Source organism: Agelaius tricolor, unplaced genomic scaffold (assembly GCF_023055355.1).
Source record: "Agelaius tricolor isolate 1412-34295 unplaced genomic scaffold, bAgeTri1.0.p SCAF_49, whole genome shotgun sequence".
In the NCBI taxonomy this organism is placed as follows: Eukaryota; Metazoa; Chordata; class Aves; order Passeriformes; family Icteridae; genus Agelaius; species Agelaius tricolor.
Window position 1 is genome coordinate 1,501,846 of NW_027269309.1, and position 26,043 is coordinate 1,527,888.

General features: G+C 56.9%; 1 protein-coding gene across 7 annotated transcripts in view; it reads left to right on the top strand.

Moving 5' to 3' along the window:
- The first annotated feature begins 21,785 nt into the window (after positions 1-21,785).
- DLGAP4 (DLG associated protein 4) overlaps positions 21,786-26,043 on the top strand; it is a 156,863-nt gene continuing 152,605 nt past the window's right edge. For 5 of the 7 annotated variants that reach the window (XM_071455472.1, XM_071455468.1, XM_071455471.1 and 2 more), the window contains exon 1: positions 25,891-26,042. The gene's annotated coding sequence lies outside the window, so the exon portion shown is untranslated. Of the gene's footprint in view, positions 21,873-25,890; position 26,043 lie in introns of those variants that run through there. The other 2 variants (XM_071455470.1, XM_071455474.1) reach the window with 2 other exon arrangements.

The window sequence follows — 26,043 nt, forward strand, 5'->3', positions numbered from 1 at the left end:
GCTGTCCAGCCGAGCCTGAAAGCAGGGCTGACACCTCTGGGGCCCAGCAGCCTCTTCTGCAGCCAGCCAGGGCTGGGGCAGAGCTCAGCTCTGGCTCCTGGGGCCACCTGGGACCTTTGCAGCTCCTGGCAGGGGCTGAGGTGCCCTCGTGCCCGTGTGCTCGGTGCTGCCTGTGCCAACAGCAGGGCACCGCTGCCCTGACGTGATGCTCCCTGGCAGAATGAGGCAAGAGCTGCGCTGGGCAGGACCTCACCTGCCTTCCTCAGCAGTGCTGCGAGGAGGAGGAGGCACAGCAGGGGCAGGAGGAGGCACAGGGGGTGCAGGAGGAAGCCTGCTCCAGGCTGGGTACCCTCCCTGGCTCTTCTGGGGGAAGCAGGAGGGAAGGGAGCCTGTGGCACACTGGTGGTGACAGGGGTTTGATGCATCATGGACAATGTCACTATAGGACACGAGATAACACAATGTGGACACGCTGCTCTTTTCAAGGTAAAAGAGTTTTTAAATTTCTGACTCCAACATTTATAGATTTCCAAAAGTGACAGTGGATTGGAGGGTGACAGTGCCACCTCTCCAATGACACTGGACAAACCAACAGTCCATAAATTTCTCCTCCATAAAAGAATGCAAAACAATGAGTTATTTACATAAAGTGTGAAAGAAAGTTTGTTACAAGAATGTAAACATCAGATGGCTTAGAAAATCTTAAAAAATCAGGGCAACATGACAACTCATCACAGCAACTCCCAATATCTGGTGATTTCCAGGGATTAGGGTGACCTTGCAGAAGGAGGGCACAGGAGGGTCCCAGGGCTCAGCCTGGAGCTGGTGCTGTGTCCCCTGGGGGAGCCAGTGCTGGACAGGACTGTGGGGCTGTGATGGCTCTGAGAGCTCCTGCCCTGTCCCTGCACAGTGAGTGCCATGTGCCCTGGCCACGCTGGCAGCAGCTGCCCCTCAGCAGGGCAGGGACAGGTGACCTGTGTCCTCAAAGCACCCAGATCAGCCCCACCCCACACTGCTGGGCACTCTGTGCCCGTGCTGGCTCTGGGGCACGGGCATCAGTCAGTGCCAGCTGGTGAAGGACAGGGAGGTTTGGAACAGGCCCCATCAATCCCAGGGGTGAAGTGGTGTTGAAGATTGCAATGCAAGATGTTTTCAATTCCCATCTGTAGGGCAGATTACCTGTGTCAAGTGGGCAGTTTGCCTGATCTCTCTCTCTGAGTGACCACATTCACACCTCCCTGGGAGGGGACACCTGCTGATAACAGCCATTGAATGTCCCTGCATGGCTGATAAGAACTACAGCATCCCATTGGGAGATGTGAGCCCAGAGGGAGGAGCCAAGCATTGCTACCCAGATATAATCCAGAGGTTCTGAGACACCAGCACAGCTTCTCCACGGGATTCCCCAGAGGAACAGCAGCTGCCTCTCCTTCCACTGGATCCTCAGAGGAAGAATACATCCTTCTCTACAGGACCCCCTTGCTCCAACAGAACCACACCTGACACTGCAGGAGGGCTGCAGCCACATTTCCAATGGGACTGCCACCAACACCCTGACCCACGGGGTGTCAGGTTGGGTTCTGACTCTGGCAGTGTTGTTCTCGTGTACTGCATTGTTTATTGTATCCTTTTATTTTTCTCCTTTCCCTATCAAAGAACTGTTATTTCCTGCTCCCATATTTTTGCCTGAGAGCCCCTTAATTTAAAATTGATAGCAATTCAGAGGGGTGGGGAGGGTTTACATTCTCCATTTCAGGGGAGGCTCCTGCCTTCCTTAGCAGACTCCTGTCTTTCCAAACCAAGACAAGTGGCCACCTGAGCCCCCAGTGAGTGCTGTGGGATGGGCCATTTGTGCCATTGCTCTGCTCAGGGGGGCTGTCCTGGTGCTCAGAGCTCAGGGGCTGTTCTGGGGCCGTGGGGATGGAGCAGCTCAGAGCAGCCCTGGCTGAGGCTGCAGGGAGGGACCCCGTGCCAAAGGCTTTGCTGGCCCTGTCCCCACCCTGGCTGCCACAGGGCATCCACTGCCTGCTGTGGGGCTCCAGGGCTCTGCAAAGGCACCCCCAGTGCAGCAGAGCCCAGGGGGCCTCCCCTCAGCCACCCCAAACCTGCTGTGCTCCTGCAGGGCACTGCAGGGACCCCAACGGGGGGCTGAGCCCCAAATCGGGGGCTGACCCCAAAGCAGGGGCTGAGCCATAAAGCAGGGGCTGACCCCAAAGAGGGGGCTGAGCCACAAAGTAGGGGCTGTCCCCAGATCAGGAGCTGTCCCCAAAGCAGAGCTGTCCCCAGATCAGGAGCTGTCCCCAAATGGGTTCTGTCCCCAAAGCAGGAGCTGTCCCCAAATGGGAGCTGTCCCCCAGGACTGAGCAGGGCCAGGCTGCAGGGCTGTGCCCAGCCCGCTGCCAGGGCTCCCCCAGGGGCTGCAGGGGTGCCAGGGGGAGGAGGCCAGCAGGGAGCTGCACAGGGCTGGCCAGGGCACAGCCCTGCAGGGAGAGCTGGATCTGGGTCTCTGCCAGCTAGGGAAGGTGAGGGAAGGTGAGGGAAGGATGAGGGAAGGTGAGGGAAGGATGAGGGAAGGTGAGGGAAGGATGAGGGAAGGTGAGGGAAGTATGAGGGAAGGATGGGGAAGGTGAGGGAAGGTGAGGGAAGGTGAGGGAAGGTGAGGGAAGGATGAGGAAGGATGAGGGAAGGTGAGGGAAGGATGAGCGAAGGATGAGGAAGGAGCTCCTCACCTCCTACATGGAGCCCAGGATGTTTGTGGTGCTCTCCCTCAATGGAGGCAGAGGAAGATGATGATCACGGGGAATGGTGGGAAATTGGGGAGCTCTGTGCCCCTCAGAAAACCCAAGGAGCTGAGCAGCACCTTGGCCTGAGTGCAGAAATCAGCACAGAGAATTTGTGGCTCTTGTGAGTCTGAAGAGGAAACGCTGCCAGGGCTGACGGATTCCTCAGAGGAGATGAGGCCTTTCAGCAATTCAGAGATGAGGAAAAGCTCAGACAGCCACCAGAAGGACACAGAATGAACCCAAAACGATCAGGATTCAGTCCCCAAAGGTAAACACAAAGACTGGCTCATGGAGCATGAGCTGCCCTGATGCTCTTGACCTGGCAGAGGCTCTGTTTGTGCCAGGGAAGGACACAAGCTTTGCAAAGAGCAGCACATGGGGCTGCAGGGCTGCAGACACGGTGATGGATGGGAGCTGACTGGGAGGGGGGAGAGCCCTGAGGGGCTTCACGTGAAGTGGAGCATTCAGGAGAGCAGGGCAGAGCCCAGGGGCTCCACTGAGGCCTTTTCATCCAAAGGCAGCCAGCAGAGACACCACAGAGCTTTGGGAACCATCAGGAGGTGAAGCAATGAAAAGGATGGAGCCAGTGAATAACAGGTCTGGGGTGATGCTGCACAGTGAGGAGCCAGGCTTGGCTCTGAGCAGTCACTGACACACACCAGGGACACCAGTGACACCAGGGACACCAGGGACACCAGTGACACCAGGGACACCAGGGACACCTGTGACACCAGCGACACCAGGGACACCACGGACACCAGCACAGGGAGATCTGGCCCTGGCAGAGCGGGCAGGTTCACCCTGGGCTGTGAGGGTGGGGACCTGAGGGCTGTCCCCCCTCGTGTCCTGCACCTCTCCTGGCTGGTGCTTGCTGGGAGCTGGATCAAGGGTGGAGTCAGAAAGGACAGGACAGAGCCAGGGCACCAACCCTGAGCTCTGTGCATTTCCAAATGTGCCCCCACTGCCCAAGGTGCTGCCCTGTGCCAGCAGCACCCCCGGAGCCACCTCTGGGGTGCCAGTGCTGGGGGCTGTCCCTGCCCTTACCCTGGCACTTCACTGGGGTGCCTTCACACCAAGGTTCTGCTGCTCCCCAGGAGCTGCTGCTGCCAGAGAGGGGAGCACAGGCAATGTCAGTGCCCTGGAAGTGCCCTGGGCAGGGGAAGGGGCTGGGGGTGACCTGGGCAGGGCAGGTTCCTGCAGGAGCCTGTGCCACAGCCTCGTGTCCCAGCTGCACTGCAGGCTGCTCCTTGGGCTCTGTGCTGGGGGAGCCCCAGTCCCCCCCTCCCGGCATGGGCAGGGTCCTGCTCTGCCCCAGCTCCTCCCTGTGATCCTGAGCCAGCCCTGCTGCTGCTGCCCAGCCCCTCCCTGTGGGTCCTGCCCCATCCCTGTGGGTCCTGCCCAGCCCTGGGATCCTGCCCCATCCCTGGGATCCTGCCCAGCCCATCCCTGTGGATCCTGCCCCATCCCTGGGATCCTGCCCAGCCCATCCCTGTGATCCTGCCCCATCCCTGTGGGTCCTGCCCAGCCCATCTCTGGGATCCTGCCCAGCCCATCCCTGTGGATCCTGCCCCATCCCTGGGATCCTGCCCAGCCCATCCCTGTGGATCCTGTACCATCCCTGGGATCCTGCCCAGCCCAGCCCTGTGGATCCTGCCCCATCCCTGTGGATCCTGCCCCATCCCTGTGGGTCCTGCCCAGCCCATCCCTGTGGATCCTGTCCCATCCCTGGGATCCTGCCCCATCCCTGTGGGTCCTGCCCAGCCCATCTCTGGGATCCTGCCCAGCCCATCCCTGTGGATCCTGCCCCAGCCCTGTGGATCTTGCCCAGCCCAGCCCTGTGGATCCTGCCCCAGCCCTGTGGATCCTGCCCAGCCCAGCCCTGTGGATCCTGCCCCAGCCCTGTGGATCCTGCCCCAGCCCTGTGGATCCTGCCCCATCCCTGTGGATCCTGCCCCAGCCCTGCTGCTGCTGCCCTCGAGCAGGACCCTGCTGCCCCATCTGTGCCTCCTCCACCACTGCAGTGCTCAGATGTCTCAGGGGAGGTTTGTGGTCAGCAGTTTCATTTCATTCAGGGCTTTTTGTCTTTTATATCCAAACTTTGGTATCCCAGGGGCACAAATACAACCAACAGAGTTTGGTGGGAGTTTCCTGGAAGGTCCCAAGGAAGACAAACCCACATTTTTGTGTTTTCTTGTGCTTTGAGGAAGACTGAGTCCTGTCCTGAAGGAGTCCCCAGGCTCATTAGTGCCATACCTGTACCACAGAGGGGTGATATCAGTCCTTGGAGCTGGGGGTTGTGACAGCAGGGTCCCCTACCCCAAGGGACAGTTCTGGATGCACTTTGAGGACTTATGTTCCCATCCAAGCCCAGCCCAGCTCTGTGATTTGGGGATGAGCCATGACTTGCACTGCAGCCAGCCTGGCCCAGCTGCCTCCCAGGTGGCTCCTGCAGGTGTTCCTCAGTGTTCCTTTTACCCCCAGCACATCCCCTGGGCTGCAGCTACTGCAAAACACAATGAACAGCCAGCCCCTGGGCAGTGTTTATCTCTGGGGCACTTCAGCCAGCAGGGTCCCAGGCCTGGGACAGGCAGGGTGGGCTGGGAGGGGCTCTGCACCCCCTGCCATCAGCACTCCCCAGCTCCCCTGGCACGCTCCTGTTCCCTACTGGGCTCTGGAGGTTTCCTGGGAGCAGCTCAGGGACATTTCAGGTGCTTCCATGGGGACAGCCAGGTGCACTGCTGTGTTTGTGTGATGGGCAGCCTCACCCCAGCCCACCAAGGCTGCCAGGGGCTCTGTGACCCCAGAGCTGAGGGACTTTGTCCCTGGGTGCTGGCAGTGCCTGTGCCACTGCCCCTGCCAGGCTGAGTCGTGTTCTGGCACCCAGCAGCCACAGGGTGGTCCCAGAGCATCCCCCACAGGAGCTCCCCTGGTGAGGCTCCAGGGTGTCCCTGTCCCTTGGGGCCCTGGGTGCAGGCCCAGGGCTCTGCAGGGCTTTGCTGAGGGCTGATCCCCTCTGTGGCACCGTGCCCTGCCCTGCACCCAGGGCCTGCCTGGCTCCTGGGCCCCTGCCCTGCCTGGGTTGGCTCCTGGGCACTGGGCTGAGCCCAGCCTGGGCCTGCTCCTGGGCTCACCTGGGCCCTGGAGCTGTGCCTGCACCAGGGACTTGTCTGATCATTGTCCTGGTTTAGGGCAAATTTGGGAGAAAACCTCCAAAAGGGGCCCCTCCAGAAAGCAAACCCACACGGCCCCTCCTCCCAGCCAGGACGGGAAGGATTCCTCAGAGAGAAGTGGAAAGAACCTGTTTATTTAACAGGCACAGCACCCCCAGCACACAGAATGAACAATACCAGGTGACACCACTCTGTCACCACTCTGAAAAAGATGACAAATTCACAAAGTCTCTCTGGGGGTGCTCGCTCTGTTCTCAGTCCCTCCTGTGCTGGGGTAGCTGCTGCACCTTGGCCACAAGGTGCAAACTCTCGGTGTTTGCCAGGCCCCAGTCCGGAGCAGGTGTGAGTAGGCCCAAAAAAGGGAAAGGAGAAACAGTCCAGGGAAAATTTGGGCTGCTTAGCTAAACTAACTAATGAGCAGGAGCAAAAAGCAAGAGCAAAGCAGGAGCAAAGCAGAAGCAAGAGCAAAGCAAAAAGCAAAAGCAGCACCATGCACTGCCCTGTCTGTGTGTCCCGCCAGCCATGGGGGAGCGGCTGAGAGCAAAACCAAAACAAAACATTCGCTCTGCAGAGCCAGTCTGGAAGGCACAGAACATGATATCCAGCATGAACAGAACACACAAATGGGGATACAGCATCAGGACCTCACCCTAGGACAGTCACCCATGGAATCATTAGGGACAGAACAACCTCTGAGATCAGTGAGTGCAGCCAGGACCCCAGAGCACCCCCGGTCAGCACTAACCCTGCTCAGCACTAACCCTGCTCAGCACTAACCCATGCTCAGCACTAACCCTGCTCAGCACTAACCCTGCTCAGCACTAACCCATGCTCAGCACTAACCCTGCTCAGCACTAACCCATGCTCAGCACTAACCCTGCTCAGCACTAACCCATGCTCAGCACTAACCCTGCTCAGCACTAACCCATGCTCAGCACTAACCCTGCTCAGCACTAACCCTGCTCAGCACTAACTCATGCTCAGCACTAACCCTGCTCAGCACTAACCCATGCTCAGCACTAACTCATGGTCAGCACTAACCCTGCTCAGCACTAACCCTGCTCAGCACTAACCCTGGCCAGCACTAACCCTGCTCAACACTAACCCTGCTCAGCACTAACCCATGCTCAGCACTAACCCTGCTCAGCACTAACCCTGCTCAGCACTAACCCTGCTCAGCACTAACTCATGGTCAGCACTAACCCTGCTCAGCACTAACCCTGCTCAGCACTAACCCTGGCCAGCACTAACCCTGCTCAGCACTAACCCTGCTCAGCACTAACCCATGCTCAGCACTAACCCATGCTCAGCACTAACCCATGTTCAGCACTAACCCTGCTCAGCACTAACCCATGCTCAGCACTAACCCATGCTCAGCACTAACCCTGGCCAGCACTAACCCTGCTCAACACTAACCCTGCTCAGCACTAACCCATGCTCAGCACTAACCCTGCTCAGCACTAACCCTGCTCAGCACTAACCCATGCTCAGCACTAACCCTGGCCAGCACTAACCCATGCTCAGCACTAACTCATGGTCAGCACTAACCCTGCTCAGCACTAACCCATGGTCAGCACTAACCCATGCTCAGCACTAACCCATGCTCAGCACTAACCCTGCTCAGCACTAACCCTGCTCAGCACTAACCCATGCTCAGCACTAACCCTGCTCAGCACTAACCCATGGTCAGCACTAACCCTGCTCAGCACTAACCCATGCTCAGCACTAACCCATGCTCAGCACTAACCCTGCTCAGCACTAACCCTGCTCAGCACTAACCCATGCTCAGCACTAACCCTGCTCAGCACTAACCCTGCTCAGCACTAACCCATGCTCAGCACTAACTCATGCTCAGCACTAACCCTGCTCAGCACTAACCCATGCTCAGCACTAACTCATGGTCAGCACTAACCCTGCTCAGCACTAACCCTGGTCAGCACTAACCCTGCTCAGCACTAACCCATGCTCAGCACTAACCCCTGTCCCCAGGGCCACATCCACACATGCTTTGAACACCTCCAGGGCTGGTGACTCCACCACTGCCCTGGGCACCCTTTCCCTGCAGAAACTCTCCCTGATGTGCCCTGCAGAGCTCCCCTGGCACAGCCTGAGGCCATCTCCTCTTGCTGTGGTGTTGGTGGCTCTGGGCTGAACCTGCCCTGCTCCCCTGCCTGGGTGCCCTGGGACAGACCCTGGTGACAAACAAGGCCCTGCCCCGCTGGCCACGTCCCCCTGCCCTGGCTGTGCCCCAGCAGGCAGTGCCACGCTGAAAGTGCTCTTCTCCTTTGATCTGTGGCGCAGAATGGGCAGAGCAGTGAGGCCAAACCCTGCTTTATGTACCTGAGGTGAATGAAACATGGCTTTGTGCTCCTGGCTGACAATTCCTGCTCTGCTCTGCCTGGATCAGCAGCCAGGGCAGGCACGCTTGGGCAAGCATGGCCATGCCTTCCACCTCTCTGTAAAAGATCAGAGACAGAGAGGGGCACAGGGACACCCTGCACAAAATCCAACCCTGTCCCAAGCTGTGGGCTGGGCTCCACACCCTGAGCCCACTTCCAATCCCTGGAGGTGCTCCAGGGCAGCTTGGATGGAGCAGCCTGGTCTAGTGGGAGGTGCCCTGCCCATGGCACAGGGGGAAGCTGAGATGAGCTTTAAGGTCCTTTGCAACCCAAACCGTTCTGGGATTCTGGGACAGATTTGCTGTGAAAGGAGCTGCTCCAGAGGATGGAGTGGCAATGCCAGGGTGTTCGAGGTACTGAGGAAAGGAACCTCCAGACTTTGCTGCCATGAGAGTCTGTGGCCAGCGGAGGATGCTGAGGGAGAAGGGCTGGGACCATGAAAACCAAACTACAGCTGCCTCCTTGAGGTGCCACTGCTGGGCCAGAGACTGCTGGGACTGTGTGCACATCATCACCTTGAGTGTTTGACTTCCCCCATCCCAAACCCCTCATTCTCCATAATTCCCACACATGTTTATGGGCAGATCCTGCCTTTTGCACATTTCAAATCCTGTGTGTGGCAGCACCTGTGCTGCATTAACTCCTGTGCTGAGACAGTGAACAGCCAGTGCTGCCTGTGTCCTGTCCCCTCACCTCCCCTCCATGCCCCAAGGACCCTGCAGGAGCCACCACAGCCTGGGCCTTTCCTGATGGCACAATTCCCTGCCACTCTTGCTTCTCCCCCCAGCACAAAGCCTTTGCATTGCTGCCTCTGTGAGCATGCCCAGGAGCAGGGACCATGGTCTGGTTGACGCTTTCCCCAAGGGGGTGCCAGGGTCATGCCAGCCCTTCCCTGCCCTCCTCCCCATGCCCCCAGCCCCTTCTCCCTGGTCCAGGCCTGGATTATCCCACAGCTGAGTGGCCAAACCCTATGGAAGGGGCTGGAGGGAGCAGGGAGGCAGAGCCCAGGCTGAGGAGCTGCTTCGAGCTGCCTCCTGCAGCAGCAGAGAGCCCAAAGCCAGGATGGGGATGGAGCTGAGAATGGAGCTGAGAATGGAGCTGAGAATGGAGCTGAGAATGGAGCTGGGTGTCTCAGTGAGCACAGGGATGGAGCTGGGTGAGCACAGGGATGGAGCTGGGTGTCTCAGTCAGCACAGGGATGGAGCTGGGTGAGCACAGGGATGGAGCTGGGTGAGCACAGGGATGGAGCTGGGTGAGCACAGGGATAGAGCTGGGTGTCTCAGTGAGCACAGGGATGGAGCTGGGTGTCTCAGTGAGCACAGGGATGGAGCTGGGTGTCTCAGTGTGCTTTGTGTGCCATGCATACCCTCACACTGAGGGGCCATGCCCGGTTCAGGCTTAGGGAACCCAGCGAGGTGAATCACTGGGATCACAGGCTGGATGAACACGGGGGCAGGGGCTGAGCACGGCCTGAAAGAGCCTTTTAAAGCCTCTCATGGTTCAGCTTGTGAAAAACACGTTCACTCTCCTGTGAAAATGTCAAAAGTTCAAGAAAGGACAATGGGAGACCAGGAGCACAGAGCAAAGGTTATCAGGGCCAGGTGCATCTGGGCACTCAGCCAGGAGCACACTGCTCTCTTCGGGGATCCCCCTGAAATACCTTGAATTACATCAGCCTGTTGCATATTCATAGCTCCTTATGCATATCCATAAACTGGTTTGCATATTCAGGACTATTTTACATGGCCTCTCCTCGTTTCTGTCTTTTCAGAGCATGTGTGTTTCTTGGCTGTGGTTTTGGCTCCTTCTCTTTATCATTTCCAGGTTTTGGGCCCTGGCCCACACTACCTTCAGAGGGTGAGTGCTGATGGTTGGCAGGTCTGTCCAGGTGTGCTCATCCTGTGTGCATTGGGTTTTATCCCATCCAAGCAGGCAGTTTAACACAAGCACACTGATATCAGTACTATGTCTTAAGCTTAATTAACAGTAGAAATAAAAACTATATACCAAAGTTACTTTAACACCACACATATAAAATCCATGTTAATATTTGCAAAAAGCCAATATTATAATGTGTATCTATAACAAGCTGGAGTGCAAAACCCGAGCCTGTCCCTGACAGGGCACGTGTCTGTCTGCAGGAGCTCAGGGATGCACATCCCACATTAACCCAGCCACACTTGTGCCCCAGAGCAGCAGCACCAACCCTGAGCCAGGTGGGCAGGGGGGCAGCAGCTCAGCTCTGCACTGCCCAAATTTCTGCCCTGCTCCTCCACATCTGAGATTTCTGCTCTTAAAGTTGAGCCTTTCTCTGGGAGTCATAAAATGGATATTTTCAGGCTGAGGACAATTTAAATCATGCTTAAAATTCTTCTTAAATTCCTTTTCTATACTTTTTCCCTGGGATTAGAGAAACTGGCAATTTTTAGTGAAAATATTTGTAAGATTTTGCAAATATGTTGTGGAAACAGGATTGTTGTGTTCCTAACAGGGATGAAGAGCCTGGCAAAGACCATGTCCCTGTTCCACTGCACACTGGGCACTCCAAGTGGAAAAAAGGGACTTTTACAGGTATAAGGCAAGCAGAGAAATGAACATAAAGGAAAAAGGGACAGGTGAGGGACAGAAAAGGGGAGAAATAGGGTGGAATTCAGGCAAAGTGTAAAAAATTTTAACTGGGGAAACAACAATTACACTCAAAATGAATTTCAATTTCAAGCCTCTAATTTTCACTGTTGCTATTATTTTGATACTGGACCAGCACACAGATCCCACCCAAAGCCTCATCCCGGTGTGTACAAGCACTGCTGGTAAATCCTGATGGAATTGTTCTGTAGGGAAATGTTTTGACACTTTGAACAAGATGGGAAGACAAGCACACAGCAAGTTAATGAGAGGACCAGCAGCTCTCAATATATTCAATAATGATTTCCAACAAACGCAGAGCTATTGTGTCAAAGTATTTCATTAAAGCACAAAGCAGCACTTTGATCTGGAAAATAAGATGTTTCAATCAACACTGAGTAAAAGCTGTTCTGAATATTGTAAAACAAATACAGCTATAGGAATAAATTAATGGAAGAGCAGGAATCCTCTGCCCCACCATGTACCTGATGCATGTTACACAGCACTGCTGGGTGAGAGAAATGGAAAGAAATACCTGGGAAAGGGATGGAGTCAGCATTTCATTCTAAATTTTGTGCATTTTGTTTTAAAACTCAATTTGCACTTTTGCTTTCCCAGTTATATCCATTTTGGAAATGCTCTCTTTAGTGAAGAGCTTCCCCCTTGGCTGGGATCGATGCAGGTTTCAGGTGGTGACAGTTTTTTATGAGATGCAGTTTCCAAGGCTCAGCCCCTGCCAGGTGCAGGTGGGTGCCACCCTTTGGATGTGCATTGCTGTCCCCATGGGCTGGTGGCCAGGGGAGCTGGGGATGTCCCCTCCTGCCAGCTCTGCTGTGACACCGACCCTGGGCACTGCCCCATGACTGTGACACACACAGAGACTCTAAAAGCCAAAGACAAAGTTATAAAGTAGGAATGTAATTTGGGCTGGGCTCAGGCAGGATACCTCCACAAATACATGTGCATCTCCCTGTTCTCAGCATTCTTTTTTATCTTCTAAAATGTTATATATACATTAGGTTTTGCAATACATCAATGCATATTCATTTCCTGGCTCCACCTTGTCCTGCTTCATATGTTAATTATCTTATCAGTTAATTACCTTATCAGTCCCCTGTGCCTGCACACTTGTCTCTGGTGGTCATCTGGGGTTCCTTGGAGGTCACAGGGGGATGAAGTAAGTACTCTTCATCAGAGCTGACCTCTTCACCTCATCTTCTTGCACATGCTTACGGATTCTTTGGTCACAGTCCAAACCATAAGGATGGTTTGATCTAGTTGGGGTCCAGAGGAGCCTTGTTATCCTGGTAGCCTTGTAATTTTGTCCTGTTTGATGAATATCATCCTTCCCTTATCACACATCCCTGCATTCTTTCATGTTGCTCTCCCACATATACCCGGTCCCCATGTCCTTGTCTTTCCTTTACAGGCAGTTAGCACAGTAAAATGCAGCAAATATTAATCAATATTTCATCTAAATATCCATTTCTAATCAATACCCCTCCAATTCCTAGCCCCATGTCTCAGCTGTGCCCAGCTGTTCCCCCTCACCCCTGCCCCAGAGGGGCTGCACAGGGGGTCCCATCTCCCTCCTCTTGCAAGGGTGGGAGCACAAGGGGGTGGAGCAGGGGCTGTTCCACATTCCAGGCTCCTGTCCCAGCCCCGGGGTGGCTCCTGCAGCCAGAGCAGTTTGGGAATGCTGGGATTCCCCACGGACCGTGCTGGAAAACAGCATCCAAGGGGGCCTTGCCCAACCTGTGCCATCCCCTCTGGCCCTAACTCTGTTCCTGGCTCCAGAGCCCAGGCCCAGCTCCACCAGGAGCCCGTGGTGCCATCCTGGAGCTGCTGGGAGCAGGAGGGGGCATCATGTCCCTCCTGGCACACGAGGACCTGCTGGCCTCCCTGTGTTCTGAGGAGCAGGAGGCAGCTGGGGCCCTGGTGTGGCATTAACTCACTCCTGGCTGCTCTGGTGCCTCCTGGAGAGCCAGAAAATCTCCTGCCAGAGCAGCTGTGCCTGCCCTGTCCCTGGAGTGTCCAAGGCCAGGCTGGACAGGGCTTGGAGCACCCTGGGGTGGTGGAAGTGTCCCTGCCCAGGGCAGGGGCTGGAACAGGATGAGCTTTAAGGTCTCTTTCAATAGAAGCCATTCTGGGCTTCTGGGGCTCCCAGGCTGCAGGGTCACAGGTCCCTGTGCCCTTGTTTTGCCCCAAGCCTCTGTCACTGTCCCCATCCTGGCCACTGCTCCTGTCCCAACACGTGCAGCAGCTCAGACAGGCCCTCACCTGTGGGCTCTGCACCCAAAATGTCCAGGCCTGGCATTCCCTGTTCCACCAGGGCTCCCTGGACGTGCTGAGCAGGTGATGCTGGCAGGGGGACAGAGCCCATCCATCCCCACCTGCTGGGGTCTGCCACTGCCTCCTCCTGCTTGGCAGGGCTGTGCCAGAGCCTGCTGGTGCCACCTGGGGCTGGGAAAGGGCCAGAGGCCACAAAGGTGTCAGAGGAGAGCTCTGGTGGCCAGAGCTGCACACAGGGAGGCAGAGCTGCCCCTCCTGCACGTGAGCCCAGCCAGGCCCCTCTCTGCCCTCCCTGGCTGGGTGCCAGCCTGGGCACTGCCTCTGCCCTCTCCTGTCTCTCCCAGATCCCAGCAGAAGGACCTACAGAGGTGCCAGCCTGACCTTCCCTGCCCACACTGCCCTGGCTGCTCAGGGAGCTCCCACAGAGGCAGCTGAGGGCTCCCAGGGCACAGGGACACCCTGGGCAGCCCCCTGGCAGTGTGGCACTTGAGGTGATGCTGAAATAACCTTTCCACCTGGGCAAGAGTGTCTTCAGGCTCCCTGTCACTGCACAGATGCCCGTGCAGGGCAGCAGCAATCCCTGTGCCCATGGAATGCCACCCCTGGCTCCATCTGCAGCAGGTGGGGACAGGAGGGTGCAGCAGGCAGGCTCCCAGCTGGAGTGGCTGTGTCCCAGCTCCAGGGCAGTCCTGTGGGTGCTGTAGTGCCCTTGGAGGATGGGGACACCTCAGCTGTGGGTGCTGTAGTGCCCTTGGAGGATGGGGACACCTCAGGCTGTGCCCAAAGCTGCCTGGCTGGGTGCCCCAGTGCAAAGTGCTTTTGGCCCTGCTGCTCCCAAGGTCTCTCCTGCCTCACTGCTCATCCCCAGAGCCACCTCTGAACTTCCCTGGACCTTGGGCCAGGCTCTGCTTCTCCACAGGGAGCTCAGGAGGGGCTCTGGGATGTGCTGAGCTGCTGCCATTGATGCACGCAGGGAGTAGCAGCCAGCAGGAAATGCATGGAATATCAGTAAAGGAGAACAAGTGGCTGGCAGGGAAGAAGTGTATCTGGCACTAAAAATGGCAAGGTCATGAAGGAAAATCTCCTTTGTGTCCTTTGGCTGTAGGATCTTGTTGGTGTCAATGCCTTGAACACAGAATGGGGATTTCACAGAACAATAAAATCACAGAAGTTTTGGGTTGGAAGAGACCTTAAAGCTCATCCAGTCCCCTTCAGCTCATGGACTTCACAACACAGACCTGGTCTCTGGATATTCAAGACCAGGATTTAATTAATTGTCTGTGAATTTAATTTATTTCCATTTATTCACTTTTTACTCTTGTGTTGTGCTGTCACTAATTTCTGTTTCAGCCTGTTCTGCCTCTGTTCCTGTTCACTCTTGGCACCTTCACACCCTGTGCCAGGGGTGCCACAGCTCTGCCCCTCAGCCCAGCCTTGGGCTGAACCTTGCAGCTGTTGGGTCCAGGATCTGGACTGGGAAGGTGTCCTGGGCTGTAAGAGATGTGTGTGCTCCATTTGCCATCTGGCAGAGCTGGGGCAGTTATCCTCTGTTCATGGGGCAGTTTTCTTTATCTCTCCCACAACCAATCCTCCCTCCAGGAGATCTCTGCTGTTCATGGGCCATTAATTATTAATTATTAATTATCTTCTGTCCATGGCCACTGAGTGTCCCTGCAGGGCTGATCCAATTCCAGCATCCTACTGGGAGGAGCCAAGCATTCCTACCTGGATCCAATCTGAGGTTTGGGACAGCCCAGCAGCCTTTGCCCAGTGCATTGCCAGAGGAGCAGCTTCTGCTGCCCTGCATGGCCAGAGGGAGCCCAGGCCCATCTCCAGCAGCCCTGGAGCTGCAGAGGAAAACTCCCCCCTTGTGCAGGATCCCTGCTCCAGCAGAGCCACAGCTGGCACTGCAGGAGGGCTGAGCCCCCATGGGATGGGGCTGTGCCACCCCCTGACACACAGGGGACAGGGCCTGCTCTCACTCTGGCTGGGGTTTGTTTTCTTTATTTGTACTATTGCATTTGTATTTTTAATTTTCCTAATAAAGAACTGTTATTCCTGCTCCCATATCTTTGCCTGAGAGCCTTTTAATTTCAAAATTATAATAATTCAGAGAGAGGGTGTTTACATTTTCCATTTCAGGGGAGGCTCCTGCCTTCCTCAGCAGACACCTGTCTGTTCAAACCAAGACAGAAGGGCGGCAAGGAGCTGGACACTGGGCCAGGAGTCGCCCCAAGCTCCTGGGACAGCACAGCTTTCCTTTTCCCCTGCTTGGCCTTCCTATTTCATCCCCAAAATGTGCCTTGTGTGCTTTCTCTGCCTGAAAAATACAAAAAAATAAACAAACCCAAAAAACCCCATGGCATCTCCACACTGCAGGGAGATAATTAGACTAATAATGATCCGTGTTGTAACTGATTTTAAAAACAAAGCACAGCTATTTCTATTTCTATTAGGCTTTTATAAAGCCTTTATAGGCTTTTATGAAGCTTATAGTTGGCTTTTTTGGATAATTAACTCCAGGCCTGTGGGATGCTGATGCTGCACCTCTGAACAGCCCTATCCCCCATCCCATCCTGCCAGGGGACACCCCAGCATCCCAACACCAAATCCTCAGGAATAATGCTCCCACATTTCCCCTGCACTGGGGTAGGGCCAATTGCTCTGGGGTAGCCCAGTGACCCCACAGGTTGTGTTTGCTCCTTACAGCCCCTGGAAATTCGACTTCTCTTGAGGGAACTCCAGCCTGACACCTGGAATCTGCATTTTTCCTCTCTCCAGCTAAAGGTTTAGTCTTTGCCCAGCTGTCTTTTCCCAAAGAACCCTGCAAAACAAGGAGCAAATGCTGCTTTGTCTGTGCTTCAGCCTGGAATTGGATTTTGAGACAGAATTTGGAGATTTTAGAAAGGTCAGGAAGTGCTGAAAGATGAGAGTGGAGCAAACTCAGGATTAACTAAACCTGACTAACTAGGTTTGTCCATTATGCACATGACGGAAAAAACATTCCTCTGTTAATTATTGAACACTTTGGCCTCACTAATTAAAGGATTATTTTATGGCATAGGGGATGTAAGACCTTGAGGGAGAAAAAAAGTTCTTGGTCTATTTATGACAGAATCCCGACTGGTTTGGGTTGGAAAAGAACATAAACCCCAGGGATTTCTGGGGCAGGGACACCTGCAGTAGCCCAGGCTGCCCAGTGAAACATCTCCCACCCTCCCCAGCCCAGGGCTCTGCTCTCCACCTGAGGGAAATCAGGCAGTGAGGTCCTTTGGATAAGAAAGACTTTTCCAAGGAAACTGGGAAAACTTCAAAGCAAATGTGTTTGGCATGACCTGCCAATCAAATGTCTCCTGAGATCAGCTGCAAGGAGACAAGGGAGGCAGAGGATGGAGAGATGAGCCTGGTACCAGGCTGATCTGACAGGGTAAAGCCCCCTGGAGGGGCAGAGCCCCTGGCCAGGCTGTGCCCTGGGGCTGCTCCAGTGCCCATCTCCTCTGGGTGCCCCCCGTGGGCACTGGGCACACTGGGGCTTCCTCCAGTCTGAACTGGGTAAACCAGCACCCCCAGCCACCATGCAGCTGGAGCTGCCTGCCCACCCCTGCCTGGCTCCATGGATGACAGTTTCATCATTTTTTTGAGCATTTTGGTTTGAATTCAGTCAGGTTGTAAAAATATTCATTTTATCCCTAGCTCAGATGTGGAAATTGAATGTCACTTGGAAGCAGAAACCCAGAATTATTCTGTGAGAAAATGCTAAAAAGAGGTTTTGCAAACTTCAAAAAATAAACTGCCTTCCCCAGTGAGGCTGTTTGCTTCTGTGAGCCCCGTGCTGGCCATGGCCTGCTTGGCAGGGGACTGGACTGGGGCTCCCAGTGCCTTTCCTCCCTTTCCCTGTCATTCTCATGGAGCAAGAGCATAGAAATACAAATGCTAAAGGTTCAGATACCAGAGCCAACATTTGAATTTTTAATCTCCCCAAATCTGCAATCCAATGACATGGATTTAAAAAACAAATTTCTTTTACTGCGCTTTTCAGTGGGTTGAGTTTTTCATGCTCAGACTTTACCATGGAGTTACCTTCTCCTTCCTGGAGCCACAGGGGCTGGATTTGCTGTGGCCCTGCCCAGAGCAGAGCCAGGGACCAGGTGCCCTGGACAGGTCACCCCAGCTGAGTCCCAGCTCCCAGCACTGCAAACACCACTTCCCACAAGGAGCACCACCTGGGCAGGGCTGCATGGGACATTGGGAGGGAATTCTCCCCTCTGACGGTGGGCAGGCCCTGGCACAGGGTGCCCAGAGCAGCTGGGGCTGCCCCTGGGTCCATGGCAGTGCCCAAGATCAGGATGGACAGGGCTGGAGCAGCCTGGGGCAGTGGGAGGTGTCCCTGCCATGGCAGGGGTGGCACTGGATGAGCTTTAAGGTCCCTTCCCATGCAAAATATTCTGAGGTTTGATGATTTCCAGGCATCACTGCCCAGCAGAGGGGCCCAGGGGACACAGGGGTCCCCAAGGAGGGACTGTGGCCAGGCTGGCCCAGGGTGCTGGCATTGCCCTGGCACAGGGGCTGCCCACTGCTCAGTGCCCTCACTCCCACACCAAGCCCCAGCACTGCCCTGTGCCATGGATTCCCACCCCACTGCCCTGCTTTCTGTGCCTGGCACCCTGGCACCCTGCCATGTGCTCCAGGGGAGCTTTCCTCACTCCTGTTTCTGGGTCACATCTTCCATCTCCCTTCTTTTCAGCTGGCATCTGCCTTTTTTAGCTGGGTGCCTCCTGCTCAGGCCCTCCTGTGCCTCCCTGGCTCCTCCCTGGCACAAGCCCAGCTCATGCCCAGGTGCTGGCACACTGGGGGATATTGCCATGCCCCCCCAGCTGAGAACAGGGTACAAAATCCCAGGCTTTGGGGGGGCTGTGCAGGTTTTGGGTGCATGGTTTTAATTAGAAATTGACATTTCTAAGCCTGTGGCTGCCAAGCAACGAGCATCCAGCAGCTGATCTCTGCTGTGAGATGGAGGGACCCGTGTTCCCAGCCTGGGGAAGGGCCAGCCTGCCCCTCCTGCTCGGGCACTCAGCCCTGGGGACATGGGCAGGGGCACTGGGTGGCACCCAAGGCACAGGGTGACCCAGGGCTCCATCACCCCAGAGCTGCAGAACTCTGTGTTCAGTAGGGTGGGGGTGAAATTCCCCCCCAGAGGAGCTGGGATGCTCTGAGCCTGCAGCCTGATCGCCCCATGAAGGAGCCCAGGATTCCCAGAGCTGAGGATCTGACCTGGTTCAGGGGGCAAACAGGAGTGGGTGGGCTGAGCTGCCACACCTGGAGCCATGGGGACAGGGCAGGAGTCGGGGCACAGGGAGGTTTGTGCATCCTGCTCTGGCCTCATCCTTACACAACAACCACCTTCCTGCTCCTCTTCTCCTTCCAGAAGGGATTCCTGCCTCCCATCAGCCACTGGCTCACTGCACTCTTGGCACTGCCCTGCCCTGGCACCTCCCCAGGCTGGCAGCACAGGGGAGCACCTTGAGCTGGGCTCCAGGGGCAAAGCCCTGTGAAGCTGTGGTACTCAGGGCCATCCTGCAGGTGCTGATGGGCACAGCAGGACCCCCTGCCCTGCCTGGTGCCCCTGCCCTGCCCTGGCAGGGAAGGGAAGGGGCTGCAGCTCCTCAGTGAAGCTGCTCCCCAGCCTGCTGTGAGTGGGGCAGCACCATGAGCTCCTGAGCTGTGCAGGGAACACTGGAGCTGCCCTATTCATGTCCTCCTTCTGTTCTGGTACAGGCTCATTTCTCACAGGTCTCACTCAGAGCTGTGCAGATGCCACATGCACTGGACAGTGGCCAGCTGTGTCCTCATGCCCAGGCCATGGTTTCCTGCTGTAAAAACCTGCAAACATCCCACTGGAGCAGACTGGTGCCCTGTCTGCATGTCCAGCAGTGGCAAACAGTCCCAAGGACGTCCTTAAATACACCTAAAGCTCTTCCCCCAGAGGGTGCTGGCACTGCCCAAGCTCCCCAGGGCATGGGCGCAGCCCCAAGGCTGCCAGAGCTGCAGGAGGGTTTGGACACTGCTCCCAGGGATTGCTGGGTGTCTGTGCAGGGCCAGGAGTTGGGCTGATGGCTCTGGTGGGTTCCTTGCAGGACATTCCTGCCTCTGGGCTGCAGCCCTGCCCTGAGGAGAGCTCCTGGCTGCAGCAGGAGAGCTGCAATCCCTTCTGTGCTTCCTCCCGGAGCCTGAGGAGGCTGCAGATGCTCCTCTGCTCCCTAAGCACCTAATCTTCCTCCTGAGCCCTCCTGAGCCCTTCCCTGCAGCTCTATCCCATTACTGCTCAGCGCTCCTCCCTAAGCAGAGACACTCCAGCCCTGCTGTGCTCGCTCCTTGGCTCATCCTGGGTGGAACTGAACATTTCACATGGGACAGCTGGACTGCCTTCCATTCAGTCTCTCACCCTGCTGGGTATTCAGCCCTTGCTGTGCCCTATTTTGTGTGTGCTCCAAGAACAGGGCACAGGACATTTTTCATTCCAAGATCTCATTGAATGGAGATGATGCATTTTGTCTGCATGAAACATGTCTGTCCTCAGTAGGGCTGGTGGCCTCCAGATAGGGCAAGACCCCCTTGATCTGCCCAGAGCTGCCCACAGAATAAACTCCCATCTGTGCTCAGAGAGAATTTCAAACCTTCAGCAGAGCCACATGGCCTGGAATGAGCCACTACCTGCTCAGGAGGAATTCTGGGACAAAGGGTAGCACAGGCTGCTGTGGCAGAGGTTCCTTCATGTGGACCAGGCTTTGGAGGGGCTGCCACGTCAGAGCAAGGCAGGGGCAGGGGGACACTGAGGTTCTGGGCACCAGGCTGCCTCAACAGGCTACTGCTCACCAGTGTTTGACTGCAGTGAGGAGCAGAAAGGGCAAGATTTGACTTGTGAGAGATTTATGGGCAGGAGAGCAAAGCAAAGCAGGGCAGTGCTCTGCCTGGTGGGGAGGAGGGGGATGTCTGCACCCACCAGGCACATCCCTCATCTCTTACAGCCCAGCTCAGATTTCCTGCCCTTCCACCCCTCAGTGGTCTCCAGCAGTACCTGCAGCACCCTGAAGTGCAGAAGGTTGCAGGATCTCCCTGGAGGGGCTCAGAGCTTGCTGAGTCTGGGGGAGCCAAGTGCTCAGTGCCCGTCCCTGTTCCTGCCCCTCTGTGGGGGTGGGAGCTCTGCACCCTGCTCACCTGCAGTGCCTCCCCTGCCTTCACTTACCTGCCCTTGTCCCCAGCTCCTGGGCCAGCCCTGGCTGTTTTTCCCACAGCCCCAGCAGTGCCTGCTCATGCTCAGCACTGTGTCCATCCCTGGGCACTGCCTCCTTCTCCTCTCACCTTCCACTCCACACATTTTCCCCCAGTGCCTCCCCAGCTTCCTGGAGTGATCCAGACCCATCATTTTCTCCTGCTGGCATTGAAGATCTGGCCCATTATAACTGAACTGGCCATTGTCACATTTCGCCCGCTCTGTCACCCCTGGGGACAGCAGCAATGCAGTGCCAGGGGAGCTGTTCCTGCCTCAGAGCAGAGTGACACCCCAAGCCTGTCCTGTGGGCTGCAGAGCCACCAACAGCTGAACCCTGCCATGCCAAAACTTGAAACAGAAGGGCCTTGGTGTGACCTGGGGGGTCACACACTCCCTGCGCCCATGGGGCAAACCATAGCACAAGATCCCAATCTGAGCAAACTCCTCAGCTCCAAACAGCTCCTCTGGGATTTGCTCCCATCTCCTCCTCCCTAAAGGACCCTGCTCCTCTCAGCCCTCCCACACAGCATCCTCCATAAGGGATGCAAGGGCCTCACCCTCCTGTGCTGTGCCCTGCGGCTGTGCTGGGACTCTTCTGGATCCCTCTGTTTGTCCTGGCAGTACCCCCAGCTCCCAGCCACGGGCACAGCCTGATCACACCTCCCCCTGCTCTGCTGTCCCCATAAGCAGTGCCAGGGCCCCTCAGGTTTGCAGCACAAACATCTCTAAGCCTGGAGAAGTCCCCTTGGATTGCTTGGATTGCTGCCCCATCTCCCAGGCCTTCTCTTCTCCACCCCACACTCACACTGTCCCTGCCTTCTGTCCCCCCTGCCCAGCCGAGTCCTGACCCTGTGTTTCTCCCAAAGGTTTCAAAGCTCTCTGATTTTTCTCCTGCTCTCCACACATTCAGCCATGCTCAGAAAGCCTCTCTGATGCCCTTCCCTTGTTTCCTACGTGCCTCTGTCATCCATGCCTGCCTCTGGCCTGGCTCCCTGTCCTGCTGGCTGCCCAGAGCCTTGCCTGTCCCCTCTCCCAGCCATGGCTGGTGATCCCCAGCACCCACCTGCTCCAGCCACATCACTATGGTGACTCTCAGCTCCCCCATGCTGTGCCAGCCTCGTCTCTTGCCCTGACACTCAGCCAGCCTGGCTGCCATTGCTGCAGGGACAGCCCCTGGGCCCGGGATGAGCACAGAGTCACCCACCCTGCACCCTGCAAGGACACGGCCCCTGTTCTCTGTGTCCCCTCATGAGGGACAGCCCTGGAGCCCAGAGGGACACACGGTGCTCAGGATGCTGAGGCTGGCCTAGTGCTGAGCCCAGCGAGCTGAGAGGTACGGGATGGACCCGGGGTGGCTTTGGGATGGACCCAGGGTGGCTTTGGGATGGACCTGGGGTGGCTTTGGGGTGGCTCTAGGGTGGCTTTGGGATGGCCCCAGGGTGGCTTTGGGGTGGCTCTAGGGTGGCTTTGGGATGGCCCCAGAGTGGCTTTGGGATGGCCCCAGAGTGGCTTTGGGATGGCCCCAGGGTGGCTTTGGGATGGCCCCAGAGTGGCTTTGGGATGGCCCTGGGGTGCCTTTGGGATGGACCTGGGGTGGCTTTGGGATGGACCTGGGGTGGCTGTGGATGGCCCCAGAGTGGCTTTGGGATGGCCCTGGGGTGGCTTTGGGATGGACCCGGGGTGGCTTTGGGATGGCCCCAGGGTGGCTTTGGGATGGCCCCAGAGTGGCTTTGGGATGGTCCCGGGGTGGCTTTGGGATGGCCCTGCGGTGACTTTGGGATGGCCCTGGGTGGCTTTGGCACTCCCAAGGGGCCCGGGGGGCACAGCCCCGGCTCTGTGCGTGTGCCCAAGGGGCAGTGGAGCTCCTGCAGGAGCAGCCTGGGGAAGGGAAGCTGGAGGGTGATTCAATGACAACCCTCCCTCCGTCTCCTGGCGAATCCTGCGCCACGCCCCACAAAATAAAGTTATGAAATCTGCTGCCCATTGCCCATCCCTGCTGTGCAGACACTGCTCTGCTCCCCCTGGAGCCCAGGCATGCCTGAGTCCCTCCTGTTGTGCCATCAGTGCTCCAGGTGTGTCAGTGCCTCAGGACAGCACTGCCCTGCTCAGGGACATTGCCATTGCACTGGGGCTGCCCTCATCTCCCTGGCCTGGCAGTGAACCAGGGCTCACCACACCAGCTCCTGCAGAGATCATTTCCCCTCTGCCCTGAACTGTGTCACCCTCCATTCTCCTTCCTGGATCACCAGGAATGAGAACCATTTGTCTTCACTTGGAGAAGCCTCTGGAGCTGCCTGTGGCTTTCCTGCAGGTGCCCAAGCCCCCTCTTCACTCTGGTATAGCTGAGAAATGAGGCTTTGGGCTCTTTCACAGAAAAACCTCTCCAGCTGCCCTTCATTCATAGAATCCCAGAATTTCAGAATGGTTTGGGCTGGAAGAGACCTCAAAGAGCATCTTTGTTACAACCCTCCTGCCCTGGGCAGGGAGACCTTCCACTATCCCAGGCTGCTCCCAGCCCCATCCAGCCTGGCCTTGGGCACTTCCAGGGATACAGGGGCAGCCACAGCTTCTCTGGGCACCCTGTGCCAGGGCCTGCCCACTTTCACAGGGAGGAATTTCTTCTTAAATATTATAAAATAATCTATTCCTAAATGTCTTCCTAAATTCCCTTCTTCTCTTTTCCTCCACACGGCCTTTGCTGGGCTGCTGACTGAAAGCCCAGCAGGGGCTCCTGCAGCCTGCCAGGGCTGCTCCATGCCCCTGGCACTGCACCTGGCCTGGCCTGCTCAGGACACTGAGTGACTTTCCTGAGCAGCACCCGGACACTCACGGTGCAATCAGCAGCAAACATCATCCCTTGTGCCTTCCTTTCATGTCCTTCCAGCCACTTGGAGTGGCCATGAGGCTCAGGAATAGGCAGAAGGATGGCAGAGGCATTGCTCCTCACAGCCAGAAGGTTCTGGGCTGCCTGGTGCCAGCCCTCCATGCCCTTGGCATGGCTGGAATGCCCTGTCCCCCTGGGGTGCCCTCCAGCACCCACCCAGCTCCTGCTCTGGCTGCCCCAGTGCCTCTGCCCCCCAGGCTCCATCATGGACAAATAACCTGGAAAATTACAGTTTAAGGGGAAAAAACTATACATTTGGAAGCTGATAGCTTTTCAGAGAGGGGGGTTGGAAGCATGAGGAAAACCTTCACTGCCCTGCAAAGGGAGCCAGGCACCCCTGGAATTTGGGAGAGGAAAATTCCAGGGTTGAGAAAGACTTTGGAGGGTGCAGAGAGCACTGTGGGGCTCCTTGTTCCTCTCTGCTGGGCCATTTCCCCTTAGGGATGAACTGAATGGTCAATTCTGTATTCAGGACTGGGAAGGCAGCTGCACTTTTGCTGAATCTGCTACAGGAAGGAAAAAAAAAATCTGTATATTTCCATTTTCCTTAGAGAATGAAGCCTCTTCCCCAGAAAGCCAGCTCTCCATTTGCAAAAGCACCAGGGCAAAGGGATGGGAAAATCCCCATGGTCGCTGCTCCCACACGGTGCTCACCCCCAGGCCAGGCTTTAAGCAGGTGCAGGGACTGCAGAGGTGTTTCACAGAACTGAGCAGTCCTGGCTCTGAGCCCTCACTCCCATGGGGCAGCCCTGGCCAGGCATCCCAAACCAGCAAAATCCACGGGTTTGGAATCACCTCTGAAACCACCAACACCTGGATCAATACCTGGATTGCCCGAGGTCAGGCTGGGATCCCTGGCAGAGGGAAATCCAGGAGCTCTTGCTCTGTCCTGCCTGGACCCATGAAGGCTCCTCACCTGCCCTGCACACACCTCCAAGGGCAGCTAGAGGGACAGGCTGGTCCCCAAAGAGGCTCCTCAGCCCTCCCAAGGGCAGAGCTCTGTGCCCTGGGCATGGGAATGCCATGGCTGCATAGGAATGCCATCAGGGCATGGGAATGCCATGGCTGCATGGGAATGCCATCCTGGCTTGGGAATGCCATGACTGCATGAGAATGCCATCAGGGCATGGGAATGCCATGGCTGCATGGGAATGCCATCCTGGCATGGGAATGCCATCCCACCAGGAGAAAGCAGCCCGAGATCTCAGAGCATGTCAGGAACAGGCACTGCCCTGCAGCCCAGTCCAGGGCAAGGTCACCTCCACTCCATGGCAAGGTCACACCCAGCCCAGGACAAGGACATCACAGGGCAAGGACATCACAGCCCATGGCAGAGTTACCCCCAGTCCATGGCAAAGCTGGGCATGAGAATGCCATCCTGGCATGGGAATGCCATCCCATCAGGAGAAAGCACCCTGAGATCCAAGAGTGTGTCAGGAGCAGGCACTGCCCTGCAGCCCAGTGCTGGCAAAGTCACCTCCAGTCCACATCAAGGACATCCCAGTCCACGGCAAGGACATCCCAGTCCATGGAAAGGTCACCCCCAGTCCATGGGAAGGGAGACACACGTGCACCAGAGCGACCAAAAGCCCTGAGCAGAAGAGGAGCAGGAAGTGAACAGTTGAGCCTAATTTGTGCAAGGCTGTAAATGAATTTCACTGTGGCAGATGGTCAGTGGATTATTTTCCAGAGGGTTAGGCAAGACCCAGATTAGGAAAAGCTGAGAAATTTTGATGTGGCGTGCAGGACGTTATCCTGGGTCTCAGGACCCTCATGCGTGTGAGGGGGTCCTGACTGTGTGTGAGGGTCAAGGGGGCCCATCTGAGCACAGCTGGGCTCTGCAAAAATGCAGGTGTGGGCCAAGCGTGCAGCCCCCGTACACCAGGTTGGCAACACCACCAAAAGGTGCCCCCCAAGCTTTCCATGCCCTTAAAGCAAAGCTCCTGGCTGGGGAGGTTGGTGTCCCCCACCTGGGTCAGCCCGGTCTCAGGGGGGACATCTGGGTTGGGCAGGGGGGCCGTGCCCTGCCCTGGCCCCGCTCGGGGCCGTGCCCACCGCCCGCAGCCCCCAGCCCCTGGCTCGGCACCGCCGGGAGCGGGGCTGGGGCTGCCGTGCCGGGCTGGGCGGGGGGTGCTGCGCCGGCCCCGCTCCGCTCCCTGCCCTGATTTCCTGGTGGAAATCCCAGAGTCTTCTCCAGATCCAGCTCTGGTTTTGGGGGCAGCCATCTCCCTCTCCCTCTTTCCTCTTCCCTCCTTCTGCTCTCCTTCCTCCTCCTCTCCCTCCCTCCTCTCCGCACTGTGCTCTCCGGGGGCTCTGGGTACCGCTGCAGCATCGCCAGCCCCCTCCATGCAGGCGGCTGGGGCGCGGGGCGGAAGGGGAGGGCTGCGGGGGCCAAGCTGAATGAATGGGCATCGCCTCGGTGCCGCTCGAGCCTCCGCATAGGGGCGAGGCGGCCGCACCGCGCCGCGGGCAGGGGGGCAGCGGGGCCGGCCAGCGGCCGGGGCCGGGGCCGGGGCCGGGCCGGGCCGGGCCGAGCCGAGCCGGGCCCCCCGCCCAGCCCGCCGGGGCGCTGCGAGCAGCGGGCGCTGCCCCGCCGCGGGACCCGCACAGCCGGGCCAGG